The sequence below is a fragment of the Myotis lucifugus genome, unplaced genomic scaffold, assembly GCF_000147115.1.
Source record: "Myotis lucifugus unplaced genomic scaffold, Myoluc2.0 scaffold_379, whole genome shotgun sequence".
Lineage (NCBI taxonomy): Eukaryota > Metazoa > Chordata > Mammalia > Chiroptera > Vespertilionidae > Myotis > Myotis lucifugus.
This window is the reverse complement of record NW_005871427.1, coordinates 802,497-825,992: the sequence shown is the minus strand read 5'-3', so window position 1 is coordinate 825,992 and position 23,496 is coordinate 802,497. Positions and strand designations below refer to the sequence as shown.

The window sequence follows — 23,496 nt, the reverse complement described above, 5'->3', positions numbered from 1 at the left end:
AGGTTAAATCCTCTCCTGGGCTGTGCAGACTCACACCTCTCCCCTCACACAGGGCTGAGGTCTCTGGGAAGGCAGAGCTGTGGTCTAGAAAAAGATGAGTCTTCTGGGTCTTCTCCTGTGTCTGGTGACAACCCCCCAAGGTAAGGGTCTCAAGGGTCAGGCAGGGGTCAGGGGATGGGGGTGACTGCACATGACTGACAGGACTGATGCTCCTTGTCCCCAGGTGTCCTGTCCCAGGTGCAGCTGCAGGAGTCTGGCCCAGGACTGGTGAAGCCCTCGCAGACCCTCTCCCTCACCTGCACGGTCTCTGGATTCTCCATCACAACCAGTAGTTATGACTGGACCTGGATACGCCAAACCCCAGGGAAGGGGCTGGAATGGATGGGGTGCATAAATAATAATGGAAACACTTACTACAGCCCCTCCCTCAAGAGCCGAACCTCCATCTCCAGAGACACCTCCAAGAACCAGTTCACCCTGCAGCTGAGCTCCGTGACCACCGAGGACACTGCTGTGTATTTCTGTGCCAGACACAGTGAGGGGAAGTCAGTGTGAGCCTATACACAAATCTCCCTGAGGGAGACAGCAGGGCTGGGCTGCAGGGGCTGCTCAAGACACCAGGGGGCACTCAGGACCCACAGCACAGAGAACAGCCCTAGGGGATGGGGTAGAGGGAGCAGGGAGGGAAGGGCCTTCCTGTTGGGCACAGGGATTTCCTCTCAAGCTCTCAGCTGCCTCCAGGGAAGATTCTGCCTTCTCATATTCTCACCGCAGACAACAATGAAGGAGGGACATTGTCTGTTTGCAGGTGACATGTCTGCAGTGATGAGGACTCTCCTTCACCAAGTCTTTGTATTTTCTATTTCTCTTTCTCTGCAAGGAGACCATCCTCATTGCTCTCCGTTTCCTGGGTTTGTGAAACCTTCCCACCAAGAGACCCCAGTGCACCCTAGGCCCCTGTGTGCTGAGTTCAGGCCCCCAGTCCCCATGTTTCCCTCTGACAGGCCCACTTGGGCCAAGGTGAGGAGGATCCTCCCCAAGGACCTCCCACCACAGCTCTCCATTCTCCCTACCTCATGGTTCCCTCCTGGTCGTTATTCACTCAGGGGGATGTGCAAACCCTTCCCAATGTCTGGTTTCAATGATTAAAAAACTTTTAGTCTGATTTGCTTTGTTTCCCTCTGAAGGGGACCCTTGTGGTTACAGGAATGTCCCAGCAGGTGGCCAGGGTAACCCTCATGTCATCACCCTTAGCTGCCTCGTCCCCACCTTAACCATGTCTGCAAAGTCCTGTCATATAAGGACACCCACAGGCCCCAGCAATGAGGACCTAGATATTCCTGATGTCAGGGTCCAGTCATCACAATCCCCTGAGAATCAGGGCCTCCAAGGATCCTCAGGAACCTGGGGACGAGTTTCCTTCCTGGGAACTGGGAGTTGTATGTGAGAGAGAGTGAGTGTGCATGTGTGTGAGTGTGCAAATGTTAATTTTCACATGTTTTTGACTGTGTGCAGGGTATGTTCACATGTGTGTTTTAACCTTGCCCTGAGTCTCCCACAGCTCAGAGAACAAGGGCCTTCCCACATTTAAAGAGAATCAGGCTCCAGGGAAAGCCCAGGCCAATAAGCTAGGGGCTTTTATTTTGGTGAGATGGTAGGAGAGGGAGGAATTTTGCTTCGAGGGGCTTGTGTGGTTTCAATCTCCCAGTGACATCTAAAGACAAAACCATGGTTTCTTATCAGATTGCTGATGTATGGCATGTGAAGAGGCAAAAATAAAGCTCCAGTTGTCAGCAGTCAAACAAAAAATATGAATAGATACAGAATAAAGTCTTTACATTGAAAATTGCTTCAGAATTACAATTCTTAACAGATTAGGTGTAGAAGAGATGGGCCTCAATATACTAAAGGCCACATTTGAGAAACCAACAAGTGACATCCTGCTACATATAGAAAATTTCAAAGCTTTTCTTCTTACTTCAGGACCAAGACAAGGGCTCCCCTCTGACTACTTCTATTTATCAAAACTATTAGTCCCTGTCAGAATAATTAGACAACAAAAAGAAATTTAAAATGTCTACATCAGAGAGAAACAAGTTAAAATGTTTCTCCTTATCTGTATGCAGATAACATGATCTTGTACATAGAAAACCCTAAAAACTGTATGAGAAGCTAATAGAACAGGAATTCAGGAATGATGTAAGATACAAAAGCAACACACAAATGGCTTGTGCTCCTGCACCTTCTCATTGGAGTGTCTTCATGACTCTATGGGCCTGATTCAGAGGGAAATGAGGAAAGAAAACTGGAACTGGCTGAACATCAACAAGATGACAACCTAATTAGACAAGAGCCCTGGCCATGTGTGTCCTTGGTCTTGCTTAACCCCCCATCATGTTCCCAGGTAGCTTTCCCCCCACAATGTGGCACTGAGTCAGTGCAGGTTCCAGTTGACCCCCATCTTGTGGGGACACGTTGACAGTAGTCCCAAGGGTCACATGTGTAAGCGTTTGGCTAGTGACTCAGGCTGTGCAAGAATTCACAACTAAATAGAGAGATACAGAGAGGACGTTTATTTTAGTTTCCAAAAAGAGAAAGATCTCGTGTGTCACTAGTCAATACAGGGCAGGGAACAAAACCTGGCTTCCACTTTACAAGAGTAATGACAGCTGTTGCTAAGTGACGAGGAAGGAAGAAGGATTTGGGACTGAAGTTGGGCAGATACTAGGGGGATTTTCTTGAAAAGTTACATTGTGTCACTTTCCAGGAGACTGTCTGGTAGATGTTCCAGGGAGGTGTCTTATAAGTATATTCCCCAAGCCTGTAACATGCTTACAGCACAAGGTATGAGGGTTTACAAGGATGCATGTTTGAAGCAGAGGGGTAAGGGGAACTTTCTACTAACCAGAGACTCCTTGGTGGGAATTAACCCTGAGTTCTGAAAACAGCGAACAGGGAAGCAAGAACATAGCCTAGAGAGTAGCTCCTCTTGTACCTCAGTTTGAACAGAGGGGCTGTTTGAATCAGAGGAGCTAACAATTTTGGGTTTTAATGATCAGGAGATTCTCATAAATTATGGTGGACACTGGAATGAAACAGAAAGGCCCTTTTCCTGTCATTATAATCAGTTTTCAAATCATAGCATTTTCATGACCTAAACTTAATTATTTCTAAACTAGAGGCCCGGTGCATAAAAATTCGGGCACTCAGGGGGGTCCCTCAGACCAGCCTGCACCTCTCACAATCCAGGACCCCTCGGTTAGGGTCCCTAGGCCTGGCCTGAGAAAAGGGCTTATCAGGGCTTTCCTTCCCCCTGCTTCAGGCAGCTTGCCCCACCCCCGCTGTTGCCACTGCTTGCCCTCTGTGCAGTGCTGCCCCCCTCCCCTGCCACCAGTGGCCTCCCTCTGCAGGCAATAGGCTGGGGTGCGATGGCTTGCCTGGGCTGGGCCTCCCTCTGCTGGGTGATCGCTGGCTGGCTGCACACCTGCCACAGCCTTACTGCTGGTGGCCTGGGCCTCCCTCTTTCTTTGTTGGGGGGTGAGGCCAGCCCAGTGAGTGGCCATGGTAGTTCTAGTCTCTGGTTGTTCAGTTCATTACACTTATGGTGGCTGGCCTTTTATTATATAGGATCATTACTGATATCTTCATGAAACACACCAGGTTATGACTGAGATTCTTCTATATCACAATGTATGAAACTGGATCTACAACAAAGTCTAGAGAATAAACACCACAAAGGAGGCTGTGCAGCCACTACACGTCCAGCACTAAACTCCCCTGAAGGAACAGAACCCGGGAGCTCTCTCTGTGTCTCTATGTGCTTCTGGTTCCCAGGGACCCGCACAGATGCTCCTCTCTCCCCAACACTTGGTCCACTGCTCTAGGCTCACACTCTGGACTTAGTTTATCCTCTGATCACCTTGTAGGGGAAATAGTGTCAGATGGAACTTCCTGTCTCTTGAACATGAACCTCCTCACTTTTCTTTCTCGGGTTGTTAAGGTTGGTTCACCTTGGTGTGTTTATTATTGGTGACTGTCAAAGGCATCTCAGTTATATTTTGACCTCCATTTTATTGTATTAATTGTTCAAATTTTTATTTTGATTCATAGTATGAGAGATGGACTTTTAAAACAATTGAATTTTATGGAAAATGAAGAGCAAATAAATTAGACCCATGTTAAAGTAAAAGATCAGCTAAATGTCTACACTTAAGGATAAGAGATTCATAGATAACTTTGATTCCAGTCTTTTTAAGATGTTGAAGTCCTGCCCTGACTGGTTTGGCTCAGTGGATAGAGAGTTGGCCTGCGGACCAAAGGGTCCTGGGTTTGATTCTAGTCAAGGGCATGTACCTTGGTTGAGGGCATATCCCCAGTGGGGGGTGTGCAGGAAGCAGCTGATTGATGCTTCTCTCTCATTGATGTTTCTAACTTTCTACCCCTCTCCCTTCCTCTCTGTAAAAAAATCAATAAAATATGTTTTTAAAAGAATAGGAATAGGAACACTCTTTAAATAATTTAAAAAGATAAAGTTGAAGTCCTTTGAACAACCTTGCTATGAACTGGTCCAGAGCATAACAACATATAGGAAAGCTTAACAAGGGGGGTGATCAGGACACCTTTCCTTGGTGCTGCTTTGATGATGTCATCCACATGCAGAATCATGTCTGCTGCTTCAGCTGCACTCAGAAGAACCTGCACTTCACTTGGACACTGTCTGTGATGCCCAGCATTGCCATCACCAATAGCACCTTCCTTCATATCCAGTCCAGCAGTTGCATTGCCTTCACGATGGGCAGCTCAGAGCTGTGCCACTAGGTCTGCACTGTCAGAGCCTGTGTTGTCAGCTCTAACAGTAGGCAACATCCTCAGTGCTTGAGCCTAAGAATCCATTGCAACAGCTTCCTTACCTGGTGTTTTATTGGCAGCTGTAACACAGCATGAGCCATCAGCAACTCAGAACAGCCTCAGCCATGAACTGTTCTAGAAGCCTTCACAGTGTGTGCAAGAACACAAAGAGCATCGCGCAAAGATCTTTCTGCTTCATCTAAAATGTGCTGAGTGGCACCACAAAGAACAATAGTGTGATCATCACCAAGGGCTACCCCAGAAACATGAATGAGGTGGCTTCTCCAATCATGACTTCCTCAAAGAGCTTGCAACTTCCAAGCTTCACTAGTTCTGAGTGGTCAAAGGAAGATGAAATTTCACCACCTGAGAGAAGAGCCAGGTGTTCTACATGTTCAATAGCCATACCCCAGCATCACCAAAAACCAGCTCAGGATAATTAGAAATTTAGTGCCTGTTAAAGCAATTTATCCCATGCTTAACAATACCTTCAACTTTCTCCTTCATTTTTTTTTCATTTTCCACTTGTTTTATTTTAGCAATCTTTGCTGTAGAATCAACCCTTACACGGGAACCAAATATCTTTATTTTGACTGTATTCATACCAGTATTTGCAATAAGAATTTTAGCATTTTCAATTCCTTTTGGTTGATTAACTCCATTTTTTTTATCCAACATAAGGCCTTTATCTAAATAGGAATCCACCAGACTTCCTCCTAGCTTGTTGATGACATGAATTGCCTCCAGATTACCAGAGTCCTTCAATCAGAGAACAGCTTCTACAGCTAACTTTGTAGAGTGATCTTTGTGATGAGTAAGAAGTTTGAAGGATAATGTTGTTCCTGCAATGTTCACTAAATCTTGGCAGGATTTATCTTCATCAGAACCATGATCAACTGCTGAATTGAACAGAGCCTGTCTTGCTGCCTTTATGGATTCTCTCCAAACTGCAATGATGGTCTGAAGATGAGTCTTTTTTGAAATTAAATATTTTGCTTCCCTTAGTCATTCTGCTACTAATACAATAACAGAGGTAGTGCCATCTCCAGCTTCATCATCCTGAACTCTTGACATATCAACTAACACTTTAGCTGCTGGATTATCAACACCGATGTTTTTTTTAGGATAGTTGCAGCATCATTGGTCACCATAAGAGAGGCTTCTCGGAGAAACCAAGATGGCGGCATAGGTAAACACGGGAGTTTGCTGCCTCGAACAACCACTTCAAAAATACAACTAAAAGACGGAACGGACATCATCCAGAACCACAGGAAAGCTGGCTGAGTGGATGTGCTACAACTAGGAGGAAAGAGAAAAGCATACCAAGGCTCAGAGGAGGCGCAGTGCTGAAGTAAAATACTAAGGTTCGGAGTGCATGTGGAGCGGGGTGGAGGCTGAGGGCGCGGTTGTTTTCAATCGGGAGGGAGTCTCAGGCTCTGAGCTCCAGTTCCGGGCGAGTCTCTAAGGATCCAGACTCATACGGGAGAAGCGGGACTGTCTGGCATCGCTCAGAACCCTAGGGCAGCTTTCTCTCCGTGGGGCTTGCAGCGACTACTGGGACACTGAGAAGCAGAGCCTCTGAGGGCAAGACTGAGAGCAGCCATAATTGCTAACCCCGCCCTGTTGATCCCGTGGGACCCGCCCCGCCCAAGCCCTGCAGGGAGGCTTTTGCTGGATAGCCTCAGGCAAAGGCTAGATTAGCACCTCCCTAGAGATCCAGGAGCCAGGAAGCCCAGAGGTCAGAGTGGGACCATCCAGCTTTAAGCTCCGTGGAACCATAAAAGACACACTCAGGAGGCAGACTCAGTGAGCACCAAAGCCCCATTGAAGCAAGTCTAGCCCCAGAGGGGTGTCTCCAGCACAGAAGTTCTCCCACCGCAGACACAGCTGATTCTCACAGCCAATTGACCTGGAGGTCAATTCCTCACAGTGATAACTACAACAATCAAGGCTTAACCACAACAAGACTGTGCACAAAGCCCATAAGGGGGTGCACCAAGAGTGTCTACCTTAGGTAATTGGGACACTTAGCACAGAAAGGCACTCTATCGACACAGCGAAGCATAAAAAAATGCCGAGACAAAGAAACAGGACACAAACGACAGAATTGGAGGAAAGCAAACTGTTGGATATAGAGTTCAAAACCACACTTTTAAGGTCTTTAAAGAACTGTTTAGAAGCCCTCGAAAAGACTGGTAAGACCGCCGATAAATGTAGTGAGATCCTCAAGAAATCTAATGAGACCCTCGATGTTGTGATAAAGGACCAACTAGAAATTAAGCATACACTGACTGAAATAAAGAATATTATACAGACTCCCAACAGCAGACCAGAGGGTCGCAAGGATCAAGTCAAAGATTTGAAATACGAAGAAGCAAAAAACACCCAACCGGAAAAGCAAAATGAAAAAAGAATCCGAAAATATGAAGATAGTGTAAGGAGCCTCTGGGACAGCTTCAAGCATACCAACATCCGAATTATAGGGGTGCCAGAAGATGAGAGAGAGCAAGATATTGAAAACCTATTTGAAGAAATAATGACAGAAAACTTCCCCTACCTGGTGAAAGGAATAGACTTCCAAGTCCAGGAAGCGCAGAGAACCCCAAACAAAAGGAATCCAAAGAGGACCACACCAAGACACATCATAATTAAAATGCCAAGAGCAAAAGACAAAGAGAGAATCCTAAAAGCAGCAAGAGAAAGAAAATCAGTTACCTACAAGGGAGTACCCATACGACTGTCAGCTGATTTCTCAACAGAAACTTTGCAGGCCAGAAGGGAATGGCAAGAAATATTCAAAGTGATGAATAATACCAAGAACCTACAACCAAGACTACTTTATCCAGCAAAGCTATCATTCAGAAGTGAAGGCCAGATAAAGAGCTTCACAGATAAGAAAAAGCTAAAGGAGTTCATCACCACCAAACCAGTATTATATGAAATGCTGAAAGGTATCCTGTAAGAAGAGGAAGAAGAAGAAAAAGGTAAAGATACAAATTATGAACAACAAATACACATCTATCAACAAGTGAATCTAAAAATCAAGTGAATAAATAATCTGATGAACTGGTGATTGTAATAGAATCAGGGACATAGAAAGGGAATGGACTGACTATTCTTGGGGGGGGGGAGAAAGGGGTGTGGGGGTGAGTGAAGAGATTAGACAACAATCGTGCACCTATGGATGAGGACAGTGGGTGGGGAGTGAGGGCAGAGGGTGGGGTTGGAACTGGGTGGAGGGGAGTTATGGTGGGAAAAAAGAGTAACTAATGTAATAATCTGAACAATAAAGATTTAATTAAAAAAAAAATAAAAAAAATAAAAACAAGAAAACAGGAAAAAAAAAAAAAAAAAAGAGAGGCTTCTCATCCACTGCTTCCCAGGATTGTGCCCATGCCTTTGGGTCCCAAGGTGCTCTAGACCAAGTCTCCCATAGCGATGGACCAATAAAGGAAGACAGACGAGCTGTCTCTGCTCTCACTTCATCAGTGCCAGCCTGGAAGGTGTTGACAGGTGCCAGGGAAAGGGACGCCATGATTCCAAAGAGGTGACCACTCATGCTTCTCCCTCTCAGGTCACAGCCTGGATCCCAGGGGAGAGAAGATGGATGTGTCACCACAGGCTCAGCGCAGGGAGCGGGGCCTTGGCCGCTCACATTGGAAGGGTTGACCTCCATTTTCTCATGTGACCACATCTGACTTTTCCCACAGGGTCTACCACTATCACTCCAATGTGATCAGTGTCCCTCTACAGTTGCTAATTTCCACAGCATCACAGCTCATTTCCCCAGTAGACTCACTCCTTCCTTCCTGGGAATGAGATCACCTGAGTAACCCACACAAACCCACATACACAAGGGACACCTGGTGTATTTCCTTCTCTGTGCTCAACAGTGTGTGCCAGTCTCCATTCAGGCAAACCTTACACCTCTAGCCAGGTCAGACCCGTGCACATCTGTAAAAACCAAAGATCCAGGGACCCTGAGGAGAACGGCCTCACCTGCTCTGGGTGTCAGGTGCTCTCCTCTCTGCGGCCCTGGGCCAGGCCAGGCCCCATGTCCAGATGCTAAACAAAGGCCCAGCGTGTTCTCCTTGAGCTGCTCTTGGGAGCTCTTCAAGGAGCTGCATCCAGGAGTTATAGTTTATTACTTAATCATCCAACAAGATTATTGGCCACCCAGGTGGTAAGACTTTGCACTCAAGGCTTTGTATATGAAAAAATGGAGGAAATGACCTTTCAGAAGCTAAAAGCAATAGATGAAAATCACCCCCTGCAGAGGTGGGCCCACTTTCTAGTCTCTCAGAGCGAGGAGGGCTGTGCTGTTCCCTCCACTGTGACTTGCTCATATGATCTTGGGCACAATCCTAGAATTCACAGGCACGGGGTCTCAGGAGCTGTATTTAAGGGGCCTGGTTTCTGGACAGTGAACTGTCCTCTGTCCATGGTGAGTTTGTCCCTGTGCTCACCGCTCCCTGCAGCTCCACTGCCAACAGTCACGGAGGGTCCCCCACAGATATCAGAAAACATGTTCCCTGAGCTAAACAGGCACTTCTTTGTCACATGGTGCACACTCCAGGATGCTGAGTGTGCACACCAGGCCGCATAATAGTACCTCCCACGTGCAAGCTGTGACCTGGCACTAGAGGCCTGAGCTGCAGAGGGTTATGTTCCTCAGGTTCTTCCCTGAGGTGACCGCCTGAGGTCCAGGGCGTCCTTGCAGAGAACCACCTGCGTGCAAGTAGCAGGACTGGGGCTGCCACTTTTTCAGAAATGCCAGGGAAGGCTTCCCCATGGCAGACATGCCTGCCTTGTCTCAGGAAGCTGGTTCATACACCTGTCCTCAGACCATGAGGTTCAGAACAATCACTAGGGGACACTGTTATCTCCACAACCCTGTCCCAAGATGTCTCCTTAGGGTTTTATGTGCAACCTGCACTGGAGAACCTTAAAAAGTCCCACTTTCCGTCCTGGCAGAGTGTGTGTACCACTAGTCACAGACAAGATTCTATGTTCAGACCTGTCACGTGCCCCTGAGTCCTGGCCCAGGCACCCTGGTCCAGAGGCCCTCCCCATGTGACCTCAGGGAGGTAGGAGCCTCCTGGCAGCTCAGACAGGTCCTCAGGGGAAGACATGCAAATGTGGTGCCTCCTCTGCTCATGAAAGCCTGCCAGGCAGGGTCCCTGCAGACCCTGGAGAAGAGCCCTCCTGTGTGAGCCCCTCAGTGTCAACATCATGGGGTCTGCGCTCATCTGGGCTGCCCTTCTCTTCGCTGTCAAAGGTGCGACCCTGTGGATCAGGCTCATGGGGACTGGGTCACACGGGGCAGTTCTCAGTCTGTGTCTCTGTTTGCAGGTGGCCCGTGCCAAGTTCAACTGGTCGAGTCTGGGGGAGGCGTGGTGCCTCCCAGGACGTCTCTGAGCATCTCCTGCAAAGCCCCTGGATTCACCTTCACTGACTACCACATGTACTGGGTCCACCTGGCTCCAAGGAAGGGGCTGCAGTGGGTGGCAAAAGTGAGTCAACCAACTGGAGATAAGCAGTGGTATGCTCCAGCAGTTCAAGGAAGATTCACAATCTTTAGGGACAACCCTATAAGCACCGTTTCTCTTAAAATGACTAAGCTGACATCTGAGGGCACAGCCCTGTATTACTGTACAAGAGACACAGTGAGGGGAAGTCACTGTGAGCCCAGACACAAACCTCCTTGCAGGAGTGGCTGCGATCACTAGAGGGCGCTCAGGACCCACTAAACACAGCTCACAGCCCAGGTGCAGGTTTAGATTGTCCTTAAGGGTGGTTTCCTGTCAGGTGTGAGGTGGCATGATCACTCTCTGAATTACAGAGATTTATTGTAGGAGGAGGAAAACTTTGTCACACCGACAAAAGGCAGCGGCAAATGCCTTTGCTTACTCCTGTCCCTAAATGCCAATTAATCATGAAATCTTCTGACTCAGGTCCCCTAAATCTATCAAGAGGCTCTAATGACTCAACAGTGCAGCTCACCTGAAAGCTGGACAGCCTGAAGGACCCCAGTGGTGGTGGTGACAGTCATTGTCTTGTCATCATGTCATAGCACCAAGAGTAGGTGACACCAGGCAGAGGCAGAGGGAGCCACAGCAGCTTGGTACAGATGTGCAGGCTGATGACATACACTCACACCAAGGGACGTGGAATGTTCATTATGTTCATAGTTGAAATCCCAGGGAAGCTCAGGAAAGGCCCTTGAGGAAGACAGACATGCTTTGATGGAGCCAGGAAAGGAGATTGGCCCAGGGCTTTTATTTTGGTGAGGTCGTGGGGATGGAGAGGAATTCTGCTTCCAGGGCATGGTTTCAATTTCACATTAGCATCTAAAGCAGCGGTTCTCAACCTGTGGGTCGCGACCCTTTGTGGGTCGAATGACCCTATCACAGGGGTCACCTAAGACCACTGGAAAACACATATATAATTACATATTGTTTTTCTGATTAATCACTGTGCTTTAATTATGTTCAATTTGTAACAATGAAATTGGGGGTCACCAAAACATGAGGAACTTATTAAAGGGTCGCGGCATTAGGAAGGTTGAAAACCACTGATCCAAAGAGGAAACTATGATTTCTTATCCGATTTCCCATGTAAGGGGCAGGTGGAGAAGAGGCAGCAATAAGCCATCAGTTGTTAGAAGTCAAACAAAAAAGAAAATAGAGTAATGCTATGTATTTTACTTAAGAACTATACAAAATGAGGAAAATTGAGAAAAATAGTCCTTTTATGTGTACAAAAACCATGTCTAAAGAAAATGAGAAGAATAACTATAAGTAAGCAAATGACAATAAAGATGGTGATGATGATGATGACAATGATGATGGTGGTGGTGGTGGTGGTGATAATGACAATAGGTATGGAAAAGAATCTTGGTCCAATGTCTTGGTGGGAATCTGTACTTTCCCACCAATCACATCAGGTTTTCCAAAGGCCTGTGTCAACTTAAAGTGGGGCCCTTGGGGTCTCAATCCCCAATGATATCTGAGGAGTAGATGCCTGCTTTCTTTTCTGATAGAAAGGAATTGTGTGTGCACAACCACCATGTCTATAGGAAGTGAGAAGAATGATTATAAGGAAGCAAAATGTGATGATGATGATGATGATGATGATGATGATGATGATGGACTGAGACAGTGCCAGGACTGACCAGAAGATCCAGAGTGACAGATGAATGGATTACTCTGACACACATTTCTGTGAAAGAAAAGGTTAAGGAGCTGCTTGGCAGGAGGCACCTAAACAGCCCCAATTGCCTGTCACCTTAGGCTTTTACTGGTAACAACAGCCTGAACTAAAATTAACCTCTAGATAAAATCAGCAGGGTAAGTATCCTTGAGAAATCACATGCTTCTACAAGGTCTGGTCTTAAAGACTAAAGATAGAGATTCCAGGAAAACACCAGGTGTCGTAACTGTTTCCCTCCACGTCCTGCGTGGTTCAGGGTTCGGGTCTGGAAGCGGAGCCGCACACAAATGAAATAGAAAAGACACAAGATAATTTGGGAATATGGGGGACCAGGCGAGCAAGTCCAACTCAGGGAGAAGGACTTCCACTGTGCTCAGGCCTCACCAAGCTTTTATAGTGAGAGGTAAACAAGGTAGTGATTACCATAGTTACACAGTTCTTGTGAGTTTCACTTGTTTTGACCATGGTTACACTCCCTGCACTTCCTCATCCCATTAGCTTTCCCAGATAAGATCTAGGGAGTGTTATAAGGTCAAGCCTAATTATGCTAAGAGGACTGTGCCCTTCAAGCTAGGACTTGTTTGTGACTTTGCCAGCAGGCCAGTCCGAGGCTTAACCCTATATCAGTTTCCCACATCTCACCCTTTTTTTATTATTAAGCTACTATAACTTACACATCAAGAACAAAACTCTGGCTATTAAAACAATAACAATGCCAATCCGTAACCCAAAACATTTTAAAACTTAAGCATAACATTTCAAGAACAAAAAATGTTTTAAGTCCCAATTTCAATGTCCAACAGTTCTGAGTCCAAGTTTCAATGTCCGACAGTTCCTTATGTGTAGATGTCAGCAATGATATTTCAGTTCTGGATGGTGGACAAATGGTGGCAATGCAGGTCCGACCCTCTCTGGTTTGATCCTGGGCAACCTGCAGCGACACACAGCTGCTGACTGCTAGCATGGCAAAGTGTCGTCAGCATCTCCATCTCTGAACTGTCTCTCCTCTTGTCTTCATGGCTGGAGCATTCCTGAGAATTCCTCTCTGTTGCAGGAATCCACATGGTCTTGAAGTTGTTTTCTGAAAATATACAAATATATTTTCGACCGAAGGTTAATAAAGGGAGTTTTACTTGGGGTCCTTTTTATATTTTCCCAAATGATTTTCCTTTGGCTTATTTTGACACCATGTGTATTTTCCTGTGTGTCTCGCTGTTAGCATTATAAATGAAAAAATTTTTCTAGATGTAATTTAGTTACAGGATATTTTTCCTTACATGGTATTTTTCCACTATCCCCCCTTTTTTTGATTTAATTATTAGGAGGATTTTTGGAAAATTTATAATGCAGTCTAGATAACTCTAAATTTTTTTTTTGCACAAAAATATGACTGTTTTAGGTTCATTGCATGTTAAGCAATTTTTCTATGAAATGAAAATTTTGGTTAATACTTCTTGAGCCAATTTTAATCTGAAAACCTGACTGCTATTTTACTGTCAAATTTAATACTCTAACAACAATCTTAGTTTACACTGTAAATGTTAATGGAAAGGATTATTTTGCATCCTTGAGAAAGCCCTGAGCATTCCTGGTGTTAGGCTGGTTGTAGATATAGGATAGCTGTTGTCAGCCAAGTCTCTGTTGTCTGGGTACTGATCTCAGCTGGGCCAAGTCTCTTTCTGTTACCTGGGTCCCGATCTGGGCTGGGCATGGGAAGCAAGAAGCAGCAATGGGGGCAGGAGACCTCCCTCAGAAGGGGCGAGTGTTCAAGCCCCTGCATAGTTGCGGGGGGGTGAGGATCTGTGCCCCACCTCTTTTGACCCCCAAGTTCTCTTCTGCTGGCCCCTCTGCGACTGTGCCTGTCTTAGGTTGTTCCTCCCCGAGGAATCTTACCCGTCTTTGACTAACCATCCATCCTCCGGGGCCAAGCAGGGTGATGTGAGGTACAGTTCTGTCTCCTTGGTAGCCTATGCCCCTGTGGCCTCCACACCCAGCAACTGCCTTGGGATCCCCTCGCCTGCTGGTGGGGCCCCAGCATTGCACATATCTTGGGGAACCCAGGTTTCTTCTCCAGGGAGGGCCCAACTCATGCCATTGGGCTAGAGACAGATCCACGGCACCAGCTTTTCATGATCCCAGCTTGAACCGAGAGCTCAGATAACAGCTGTAGACAATGGGAATCCTCTTGGCAAAAAAAGGTCAAGAGAGGTCAATATAGAATGCTTAAGTGCCTTCCCAGGAGGGAATAAATCCCCTCAATGTCCTTAAAACATTCAAAGAATTAATTTGTAAGTTTGTTTGGGATAAATGCACAATATACTGTTGTAAAGCATCAAAAATTAAGAATAAAACTTGTAGAATAATACCATGTAAGAATATTCTTTGCTCTAGGTCATGACAACTTAATTTTAAACTGGCTGTCTCAAGGTTTGGAATGAGGAACCTAGTTAGCAAAAAAAAAAAAAAAGCAATTTACAGAAGCAGAGACAGCATGCTATCCAAATTACAGTTTTGGGTAAACACATTATCTAGAGTCCTTGGGTAACCTAGGTTAAACTTAGGCATGTTATCTAAATTTACAGTTTTGGGTCTCCAGAACACTGAGTTGACACACTAACTGGAGCTCTCTGACCTTGGGATAGCTGTGCTGTCCTTCCCAGGTAAAGGAAAAATGTGCCTTCTAAGACCAGTATGAAAAGTTATAGTTTTTACCTGAATTAACTGTTACCATACTTCACTTTACCGTGCCCCAGGTGGTCTCTGGGCTTTTGGTTGTCTGGTTTGTCTTCCTCCTGCTGGGTTATACTTGGAGAACTTCAATTTAAAAGGAAATCTTTTTCTTTTACAAAAATTAACCTATAGGGTTACTTCTTGGATGTTGACTGATAGTGCTGCAAGGCCATGTATTACAAGTCAAAGTCATGAAACATTTATGGTGACTGTACTTTCAGATTTGGTATTTTAACAGCAAATCATTAGATTATCCTATAAATATTAGTGGAAGATATTTCAAAATTTTAAAATTTCTCCTTTATTAAATTTAAAATATTTTTAAACAGCATTCCCTTTCGGCTTATTTGCATATACAGAGGGATCATGGGAAGCCTTCAGTAACTTTTTTAGAAGAATTTTACTTTACTAGGATTCAGTTGCTTACAAAGATACTGGCTTCTTATAGTAGGTACTTTTATTAATAATGTTAGTAAATTTAGTAAAGTTTTATGTCTGATTCACGAGGTGCAAGTGCTGCCTCACCTCCAGCCTAATTTAAAATCCAGCCGCGAGGAGCTTTTGTTATTTTAAATGACATCTTAAAATTCTACTGCTGTATTTTAAGAAATATCAAACAAAATAACTTGTTTTTCCCGTTCTTAGAGGCAAAAACTTAAAATATACTTATTAATTTATATTTGATAAAGCTTTCCATGTGATTTCAAGTATATTAAATTGGCTTTATTTAAAAATCCTTTAAGAAGAGAGAATAAACTTTTGAAAACATTTCAGGGCCCGTGAAATGTCCCAAAGTCATCTCTTGGTTATGGTTTTGAAATCCAACTTGAAAGACCATCAAATATATATGTGTATATATGATTTAAAGATTATATACCTTTTATAATTATTAAGAGATATCAATTAAATTAAAACTGATCTTTGTGTATAAATTTCGGTTGGGATCACAGAATTTATCCTCTTTTTTAATCAGATCAATGAGTAACATATTTTGAATTCTAATTATTTCAGAGAAAACAAAAATTATTTTTTCAAAGATAAATCTCTGTACTTTAGGCATTTAGCTACCTCAATTACAAAATTTTTCCCAATTCAATCCGAACCTTAAACTTTTAGCTGGCAAGTCAAATATTTAGCATTTCTCAATCAATAACATTTTTAAGAATAAACTTCAAAAATGCAAGATATAATCAACCAACAGATTTAATTCTGTCCTCTAGATTTTTCATGAGGGAAATTTAGCAATTTAGCAAACTCCCGAAGCCCTAGGCTGCCATTGCTCCCAAGGATGGGAAACTGGGAAGCAAGCCTGTCTTTAGAAGTTACCACAGGCGGGAAATTTTTGCCTACCTGCTTGTTCTGTTGGGGGAAGGGAGGCTAGCCCTTCCTCCATTAGAAATTGCTTTGGGAAGCCAGCCTTAATTAAAGGGCGTAGCCGTCTTTTACCTGGGCTACTTAGTTTTTTATAATTAATACAGTTCAGTAATTCTTGAGATTCAAATCCAAATTATTATTTTAAGGTAGTTACTTTGGCAAATTTTCTGTAACAGACAATTTTACTGAATTTCTTCGAGGTTTTAAGATTAATTTTGGAACGGGCCTCATTAACATTTCAAAAATCACTTTGTTATGGAAAAATAACAATCTTGTTGCTAGAACCAGCCTGCATTTCTTCCCTGGGTCAAATACACCATTTTTCTTAGGAAATAATCAGTCTTGGCTAGCACCCAAGGTTATCTTAGCCAAAGTTTGGTTGTCATAAGATGTTCTCCGGTAATTTTTTAACAAAACTAATCTTTTTACAGGAGAGCCGAAAACTCTGCCCTCTCCTGCCACCTTTGAATCTCTCCACACCAGAGGCGGACTCCGCAGCAGGGTTTCATTTCTTATTACAGATTTTAGATTCCAAATACAAATTAAGATTTTAATTTGAACAAGAAACCACATTGAGATGACCATGGCATTCTTTTTTTTTTCCAGCCTGATTTAAAAGAGTACCTTTTAATATTCCAATTTCTTTATAATTTGGCATTTTAGCACAGGTGATTCTATTAACGGAGAATTAATTAGGACATGGAGGTGGAGGGAGCCATGAAGGCCATTCCTCCCATTTTTTCTTTTCTTCCTGCTCCTCTTTAGGAGCGAAGGGTGCAAGGGGAGGAGATTTATCCTCCTTGGCCTCTCTCAAAGGCTCTAGTAAATGAAATACTGTGTTTCACAAGGAAAAACAGTTTGGAGGCAAGTTTTTCCCTGCTGCTGACCTTTTTTTTCAATTTCTAACTTTTTGGCAAACTTTTAAGATCTAATGTACCTTTTTCAAGAAACCAAAAGTTATTTTCTATAATAACATGCAGAAACCATAAGAGATTACCTTCTGAAACTTTAACTCCTTATGCATGCAACTCAAAAGTCTATAATAGAGTTTTTTACTTTTTTAAAAGCCCAATCTACTTTTTTAAAGCCAAATCCTGCCCCGTTAGCCTGGTTGAGAAAACGTTCCCACACCGCCTACAGCTCCGGACCACTGTAGCTGATTGTGGGCGTTTGTGTGCGGTGAAACAACCCCTCACCTTTACGGTGAATTTTCCTACCTTTATGGTGAATTCTTTGTTCCTCACTTTGCCAGTGAAACTTCGTTTTTTCGCTCTAGCGAAACCTTCACTTCCAGAGTCCCCGACGGGCGCCAGATGTCGTAAGTGTTTCCCTCCATGTCCTGCGTGGTTCAGGGTTTGGGTCTGGAAGCGGAGCCGCACACAAATGAAATAGAAAAGACACAAGATAATTTGGGAATATGGGGGACCAGGCGAGCAAGTCCAACTCAGGGAGAAGGACTTCCACTGTGCTCAGGCCTCACCAAGCTTTTATAGTGAGAGGTAAACAAGGTAGTGATTACCATAGTTACAGTTCTTGTGATTTTCACTTGTTTTGACCATGGTTACACTTCCTGCACTTCCTCATCCCATTAGCTTTCCCAGATAAGATCTAGGGAGTGTTATAAGGTCAAGCCTAATTATGCTAAGAGGACTGTGCCCTTTAAGCTAGGACTTGTTTGTGACTTTGCCAGCAGGCCAGTCCGAGGCTTAACCCTATATCAGTTTCCCACAACCAGGGGGCTTGGACTTGTTTGGAAAAGTCAAGGCAGGGGCTTCTTCCTTTGGCGAAGTCCTCCTAGAGGCCCCCGACCTTTTGGAGAAACCGCCTTACAGATTTTCCAACCAAGTCCCATGCTTCCCCACAAAACAGGGGACCTGGTCTAATGGAATGATGGCTCCTCATACAGAAACACCTCCACCATGGAACCTCCAGTCAGGAATGTCCACTCTTCCCTGTAAGAGCTGACAGATTTATAATGGGCCCCCAATGAATTATGCAGCTTTGTTGATTCATGGTGAGGCCATGTGAATAATGACCCCAAAAGTGTCCAAGTCCTAATTCCCAGGAGTGGGAAGGTGTTACCTTCTAGAACAGAGACACTATGAGAATGTGCATGTAGGAAACAGGGATCCCCTGCCCACCAGTCTGAAGTGACACATTCCTTATTTTTCTTGATCCCTGCCTGCATGGTCTTTAACGTTCCTACTTCTCACAAACTCCTGTTCATAATTATTCAGGTATTTCCTACAATGTTACAAGCTGTCTCTATCATGCCCTGCACTTCCTTCGGGGCCTGCGCTAGAGGAGGCTTTAAACCCACACGTCCAGTAACTCTCTGTCCATGAATATCAGTCATGTCTTTCATGTGACTAGAAACAAGTCCAGCTTCCTCCCCTCACCCACTTCCACAGTCACAGCCGGAGTTTTGGGTAGTTTCCCACCAGTGTTCCTGTCTAGTACCTGAACCTGCTCCAGTACCTGTAGCCAATCCACAAGGACTGTGGAAACTCAGAATTTTCTTAGGAATTCTTAGTAAAATCACCCAAAAGAGGACTCATCAAAGAAAGTACTGATGAATTGAACTTTAATAAAATAAAATAAAAAACATTTGTCCCACCAAATATTCCATCAAAGGAATCAAATGATAAGCTTAGTGAGAGAATATCTTTCAGAATCATGTGCCTGGTGGGAGAATGCATGTACTACACACGAAGGATGTTGTATGTTATGGGGGAGAGCCTGACACCCACTGACCACAGTGAGCATCCCCAGGGAAAGGGCAGAGGGAGGCTGGGAGTGAGGATTTCCTGTCAGAATTGAACTTCCCTTTCCTGTAAGAAAATGTGTGCTCGGAATTCTTCAATGTCCATCTCTCTGAATCCCAACATCACTGATAACACTAGACTGAGAAAACTGGTCAATCTCCTTCTACCAGCATTTCAACATATGAATGTTTCAGGGCTGTACACACACATGATCACTATTTTCATGTCTTGTGTTTTCTCTATTTAAAACCATCATTATTTTTGATGTAACTAGTTTGGGGTCTCTGCAAACAGAAGATTGTGCTAAGGAAGCTGTAGACACAATTATAAAATTTGCAGCATCAAGAGTCAGGGTTGTCCCACCTGCCTGGGATTGGGAAGGAGTTTATCAGATCAAAGTAACGTGATAAATTAAGACATAAAATATTAAAAATGTCTGTTCTTTTTATTTTTTGCACCAGGATAGAAAGTGTTTGTATTACATGAGACTTAAAAATTTACAAATTGTGGATACACTAGGGTTCTGAGATTCAAAAATGGTCAAAACAAATGCTAATCCATTTTGCATGTTTGAAAGATGCATGAGAAGGACACATATGTAATACCCTTTGTAATACTTTCAGCAAAAAAAAAAAAAAAAGATGCATGAGAAGGTAAAAGCATAACCTGCTCATCTAGTCCATGTTTCCTCTTATACTCAGAAAGGTGAGCCTGTGCTTTGACCTGAATCCAATGAGTCTCATAACTCATGTGGTCCCCTGTCCCTGTCTTACATGCTGAGTGAGATCAAGGGATGAGATGCCTCCACACAGGCCCCAGAAAGACCAGAGTAACCTGAGCCTCAGGCCCTACACTTATAAGAATAGGGCTGCGGCACAAGCAAATTTCTCTTCAAGCTCCAGGGTAAATCCTCTCCTGGGCTGTGCAGGTTCACAGCTCTTTCCTCACACAGGGTTGAGGTCCTTGGGAAAGCAGAGCTGTGCTTTAGAAGATGAGGCTGCTGGGTCTTCTCCTGTGTCTGGTGACAGCCCCCCAAGGTGAGGGTCTCAGGGGTCAGACAGGGGTCATGGGAAGGCTGTGACTGCATGTGACTGACAGGACTAATGCTCCTTGTCCCCAGGTGTCCTGTCCCAGGTGTAGCTTCAGGAGTCAGGGCCAGGACTGGTGAAGCCCTCACAGACCCTTTTCCTCACCTTCACTGTCTCTGGATTCTCCCTAAAGAGCTATGGTGTACACTGGAACCGCCAGGCTCCAGGAAAGGGCCTGGAGTGGGTCAGGGCTGTATGGACTGATGGAAGTACAAACAACAACCCAACACTTAAATCCCGCCTCAGCATCACCAGGGACACATCCAAGAGCCAAGTTCACTTAACACTGAAAAGCATGAGAGTTGAGGAAACCACCGTGTATTACTGGGCAAGAGACACAGAGGGGAAGTCAGTGTGAGCCCAGATAAACCACCCTGAGGGAGACAGCAGGGCTGGGCTGCAGGGGGCACTCAGGACACTAGGGGGCGTTCAGGACCCACAGATTCTGTGTTATGGCTCAGGAGCAGTTGCAGGTGGTGTTTATGGCTGTTTCCTCTGAGGGTCCTGGGCTTCCTCTCCATATAACAGTTTCTCCCAGATTCTCTCTAGACCTATGGTCCTGTGACTACCACTACAGTTTAATAAAACTGTTATAATTAGTAGGGACTTGCTCACATGCACCACAGGAGGCATTTTTCATTTGGAGGAAGAAAAATGCAGAGGGGTTGGTGAGCCTGGGGAAACCGTCATCACACATCAAACTCTGTGAAAATAAAATGTGGAACTTGCGTGAACTTCCCTGCATTCCAGGAAGGCCAGCAAGTCTTTTGGAGATGTCTTCAGCCAGAATGTTCCTTCAGATGATTCCCAAGTCTCCCAGCAATGGCCCTGCCTTAGTGTCACCGCTGAGCTCAGCCATAGTCTGGGAGTTGTTCTCAGCTTTGTCTTCACCCAAATCCATGGTGGATTTCAGGGAGCATCAGCTTGAACCTGTTCCTTGTGCTCCTGGTGTTGCAGGGAAGGAGGATGCATTCTCAGGACAACACACTTTATGAATTCTATACAAGATAACATGGTTTTATTTCATTCTCTTGGGTGGCACATGAAATAAATAGTTGGTCTGCAAACAACTGCAATTTCCACACTGACCCAAATGCACTGCCCCTTAGTTCTGTGAGATGTCCTGCTGGCTGAGTGTAGCCTCTCACAGGAGGAATTGTTAAATGTGGTGAGAAGACTTGTTCCTGTTTCCATTGGTTTCTCTCCATACACAGAAATCTTCAGTGGATTAACTTTGTAAGATTCTTCAAAAAAATCCCTTTCTTCTTCAAAGTTGAAAGCAGACATGTGTTTGACTGCTGACTCTCAGGTAGGAGCTGGTCCTGCCCACCACAGAGCCAACAGAGAGCAGCCGGGACTGCAGTTTATAGAGGCAGTTCTTTCCCTGGGTGGGGACTTCAAGGTGCTCCCCTGTCAGTTCATGTTGCTCAGATCTACCTGTGAGATGCAGAATTAGGATGCCAGTTAGGCTGTCACTGCTCAGCTCACTGTATGTGCAAGTGCTGCCTACTCCCTGTGAAGTTCAACAGTTAGGTTTATCAGTCCTATTATTTGTTGCTTCAACTAGAAATTTCCCCCTGACTTTGCAGCTGGGTATAAATTTTAAAAAAATAATAATAATTGAAATAATAGCCAAAGCCTCTCAGCAAAGAAAAGTCAATGCCACATGGATTCAAGAGTGAATTCTATCCAAATTTCAAAGAAAAAAACAGTATCTTATCAATCAGTTCTTCTGAAACACTTCCAAGAATTGCAAAAGAGGATAAACCTCCAAACTCATTTATTGAGGTTTGAGGAATGGCTGATGAGCATTAGCCCTAGTAACTGGGTCACTGGACCCAACTGCTTCCAAAGCAAAATAAGTAAACAAACAAAAATTACAGATCATATCCCTGATGAACATAAATGCTAAAATCCCCAACAATCCGATATAATAATATCCTAATATGTAAATTGACCGAACAGTGGAACAACTGGTCACTATGACACACGCTGACCACCAGGGGGCAGACGCTCAATGTAGATGCTGACTCCTTGTAGTCAGTGCACTCCCAAAGGGGGAGCTCCACTCAGCCAGAAGCCAAGCTCAAGGCTGGCAGTGGTGGTGGGAGCCTAAGCCAGCAGTTGGACATTCCCCAAGGGGTCCCAGACTGCAAGAGGATGTAGGCGGGGCTGAGGGCCCCCACCCCTCAGTGCAAGAATGCCGTGCACCAGGCCTCAAGTATAAGATAAAACTTAACATCTTGAAAGTATCATTTACCATCATCAAGTGGGATGTTGTCCTAGAATTCAAGGATGGTTCAACCTTTATAAATCAGTAAACTGGATACACCCATCCAGAGAATAAAAGAGAAAACTATATTGTCATACAAAAAAGATACTCCTAGCTTGTTGATGACATGAATTGCCTCCAGATTACCAGAGCCCTTCAATCAGAGAACAGCTTCTAGAGATAACTTTGTAGAGTGATCTTTGTGATGAGTAAGAAGTTTGAAGGATAATGTTGTTCCTGCAATGTTTACTTAATCTTGGTGGGATTTATCTTCATCAGAACCATGATCAACTGCCAAATTGAACAAAGCCTGTCTTGCTGCCTTTGTGCCTTCTCTCCAACCCACAATGATGATCTGAAGATGAGTCTTTTTTGAAATTAAATATTCTGCTTCCCTTAGTCATTCTGCTGCTAAAACAGGAACAGAGGTAGTGCCATCTCCAACTTCATCATCCTGAACCCTTGACATATCAACTAACACTTTAGCTCCTGGATTACCAGCTCAGATGCTTTTAGAATAGCTGCACCATCATTGGTCACCATAAGAGAGGCATCTCATTCACTGCTTCCCAGAATTGTGCCCATGCCTTTGGGTCCCAAGTTCCTCTTTACCAAGTTACCCATAATGATGGATCAATAAAGGAAGACAGATGAGCTGTCTCTGCTCTCTCTTCATCAGTGCCAGCCTGGAATATGTTGGCAGGTGCCAGAGAATAGGACGCCATGGTTCCTAAGAGGTGGCCACTCATGCTTCTTCCTCTCAGATCAAGGCCTGGATCCCAGGGGAGAGAAGACGGATGTGACACCACAGGCTGGGCACAGGGGGCAGGGTCTCTGCAGCTCACAGCAGAAAGGCTGACCTCTATTTTCTTATGTGACCACATCTTATTTTTCCCACAGGATCTACCACTATCACTCTAATGTGATCAGTGTCCCTCCACAGTTGCTAATTTCCACAGCGTCACAGCTCATTTCCCCAGTAGACTCACTCCTTCCTTCCTGGGAATGAGCTCACCTGAGGAAGCCATGCAAAACCCCATACACATAGGCATACCTGGTGCATTTTCTTCTCTGTACTCAATAGTGTGTACTAGTCTCCATCCAAGATCACCTTCCCCCTCTGGCCAGGTCAGACCCGTGCACAACTGTAAAAACCAAGGGACTGGGGATCCTGATGAGAACGGCCTCACCTGCTCTGGATGTCAGG

The 23,496-nt window shown here is 44.7% G+C and overlaps 2 pseudogenes; both read right to left on the bottom strand.

Annotated features, from left to right (window-relative positions):
* Positions 1–4,594: 4,594 nt before the first annotated feature.
* Positions 4,595–8,383, bottom strand: LOC102419030 (annotated as a pseudogene).
* Positions 8,384–21,430: 13,047 nt separating this feature from the next.
* LOC111828484 lies at positions 21,431–23,014 on the bottom strand (annotated as a pseudogene).
* Between the last annotated feature and the right edge of the window lie 482 nt (positions 23,015–23,496).